The sequence below is a fragment of the Molossus molossus genome, unplaced genomic scaffold, assembly GCF_014108415.1.
Source record: "Molossus molossus isolate mMolMol1 unplaced genomic scaffold, mMolMol1.p scaffold_m16_p_1, whole genome shotgun sequence".
Classification (NCBI taxonomy): Eukaryota; Metazoa; Chordata; class Mammalia; order Chiroptera; family Molossidae; genus Molossus; species Molossus molossus.
This window is the reverse complement of record NW_023425344.1, coordinates 46,881,777-46,885,226: the sequence shown is the minus strand read 5'-3', so window position 1 is coordinate 46,885,226 and position 3,450 is coordinate 46,881,777.

Sequence of the window (3,450 nt, the reverse complement as noted above, 5' to 3'; positions counted from 1 at the left end):
AAAAAACTTAATGTGTATGGTCTTTTATTTCTTGTATTTTATTCACCAACTCAGTGTTCTGAAATTGTAGGATTGCTGTAAAAATTATATTCCAATATTCTATCTAAACTTAAATATGGCCAACATTACTAGTCTCAGAGTTGTCGAAAGTTAAGAACATCCTTACATCAATTTGTAAAAGAGTTTTAACCAGTGTGCAATGGTGAAGAAATAGTTTCATATCTCAAGTTTAAAAGAAACATTAATATCAGTTGAACACTCCTGTGTTTGCATGTTTGCTATTTAATCTTTATGTGAAAATTAAAGGATTTTTTAACACCGTTCTTCCTCCCATTCAAAGTGGGTTCTCAGAAGCACAAGCAGAAATATTTACCTGTGGAAGACATTTTTGGCTGTAATTGTGGACTGGATAGCAAATGCTATTTGAGTCAGATGTTAGAAATGTACTAGATGTATAATGTTGCATAGTAGAATAAGATCATTTTTTATTTTATTCTTTCTAAAAATTAGAAAAAAAGAAAGCTAAATATGATAGTAAAATGTCTCTGCTTATGTTCTGCCAGATGTTCAACCTCAAAGTAAATAAAAAGTAGGTACAATAAGATGATGAGAATGATAATAAACAATCAAAACACTAGTTTTATCTGAAACTAATAATTGGAATAAGTCATCATTTTTGCAACTATATAACACAGCTGGTTACATTGAATATTTTTCTCTATTATGCTGTTAATTATATAGTAATGTATCAAAGGAAAAGTAGATAAAATCTTTCTTTTCATTTCTTGTTGATTTATGAAAAAGTCTTTGACACATAAATAATTAAATGTTCTTGTTCCGAATGTCCACCTAATTATTGCTTAGAAGAAGAAACCAATTCTTTAAAAAAAAAGTCTATTTATAATAATCAGAATCAAATATCATTTGTCTCTTCTAAATGTAAGTGAAAAAAATGGAAGGTGGCGAAATATGTTTATTAAGGCTGAGCCATATTAACAGTAGAAGTTTCAGTAGTCAACATATTTGTGAATCTTTAGACAGCTATCGTTTTACAATTAATTATTTAAGAGTATGTAAATTTCATTTATAATAGTCTGAGAATAAAACTTAGACTTGCTCATGTATTAAGATGTTTATTAAGATCTCTTAGTTCCAGGCCAAGTGTATCTTAGTTTACGCCAGGCATCAGGGCAACTCCAGTCCCTGCTGCGATGTTAATTCAAGGGAGGATTAGCACTCTGTATGTCCCCCATTGGAAGCTCTGTGGATTTGGTTTGTGTACATGTTTTTGTAGTGTAAGATATGAAATTTTATATTTTTTCAAAAAATAAAAACCCTTTGAACACAGTTAAATCCGACTGTCATGCTTGGCCCACCCCGGGAAGACTAAATTTGCAGCCTTTGTATAATGATTTCTGTTAGTTCTAACAAAAATGTTGAAATTTCTTATGCTAAACATTTTAAACGCAATCAGCATCCATTTCTTCTCAAAGACATGTTTATGTATCTTTGTACTTAGATGTTTTTTGCAAGTAGAGTTTGACACTGAATTTGTGGGATATGAGTATAATTATGTGAAACCTAATTAGTTGATTTGAAACACTGTACTGAAATATTACTTGAAAAAGACAGAAAACTGTGTTTATCATCTGCAGATCTATACCTTCTGCTGACCAGCACTAGCTAGTCATCTTCTTTTTGCCAAGCATCTGCGCATGAAACAGGTTGGAAGAATTGCGTTCTTCCTGGGAAAAGTGCCATTGTTGACAAACGCTCCCAATTCTTCTCTCTGTATTGTGTGATATTGGTCTCCTTTTGTAAAGGGCATAGAAAACAATCTGCTGTATTCAAGAAAATTTATCACATTTGTATTTTGTTGCATTTACATTCTTAAAATTGACATCACATGTCTATGAAAATAATCCATAATTCCTTTGCCTGTGCATAAATCCACTATTACAAGGGATATTGTTTGATATTTTAATAGATACTCAGGTAAAGACAATATTTGTCGGCAAGTAGACTATCCTTGCCCTTGCTTTGTTACAGAGGTAAATATTATATGTCAAGAGGGATCCCCCCCCCCCCCATCCTATAGGCATTCTTGACCAGATAGAGGGATTGGGCAGTGGTGAAGAAGCTAACATTTAAGAAGCATGCACAATGCCCTGGCCGGTTTGGCTCAGCGGATGGAGCGTCGGCCTGCAGTACAGAGAGACCCGGGTTCGGTTCCCGCTAAGGGCATGTACCTTGGCTGCAGTTTGTCCCCGGCCCTGGTTGGGTCGTGCGGGTGGCAGCCACTCGATGTGTCCCTTCACGTCGATGTTTCTCTCTCTCTCTCTCTTCCTCCTGCTCTGTCTGAACAAAAAATGGAAAAATGTCCTCGGGTGAGGATTAAAAAAAAAAAAAAAAAAGAAGCATGCACTATTTGGCATTATATTTTTTCACTCTTACCTTTGAGATACATTTTATTGTCTCCACTTTACTCTTGAGTAAACCATGACTCAAAGCTTCCCGAGTCCCGACTGCTCTGCAATGGCAGGATGAAACCCACATTTATTTTAGACCAAACCCATACATTTCCCACTACACGACTCTGATTCCACAATGCTGATCATGCTATCTAATGAAATCTTTTAGGCCAATTTTCTAATTTAATTGATGCAGGAAATGAAGGTAAACAACAACAAAATGATTTATGCATTTTCATAAAGCAAAGTGTAGAACTTGGGTGGGAACCAGGGTCTAACATTATATTTCCAACTTATTTGGTTTTTAAAATAAGCCAAACTTTTAGAGTCAAAAATCGTTTTTCTTACTTAGGATTCTTCCACTGAATAGCAGCACAATCTAACTCAGTATGTTTTTCTAGTGTATGTCATAGTTTTCTCCACTACAAGCTCAGGAAATTGCAATACATATTTATGACATTTCCAGTCCTGTTATCTAAACTCTGGTTATGGAATTTTGAAGTGTACAGGTGATTCACTACCAACTTGTAAGCAAAAGTAAAGTAAGTTGATATTTATGAAAATCCACAGTAGCCACTCAAATCAAGTAAGAGTTTTGTATTGTATATAAATATAAGTTTACTCGAATTTAACAGGTTAAAGATAATAAATTGGAATAAAGTTAGAAGAAATGGTGGACTATAGATTTTTTTTCACAGAAAAAGTTACTAGTTCTTAAATTCTCTAATTTTTTTAAAGTTTTAAATGAAAAATATTAATGTGTTGGGATTACTAATTTCAATTTGAAATTTCTTGGTAATCCCAAGTTTCCAGAAAGTAAAACTTTTCATTTGATTTTCACAACAGTTATTTAAGTGAGATATTTATTCTGTTTGTTTGTTTTTTTTTTTTTGAACAAAGGTAGAAATGGAGCCTACTCCACTTCAAGGCAAAGTAACTTTCCTCAGATCACAGAGCTCATTCATATATCCCTTCTCTC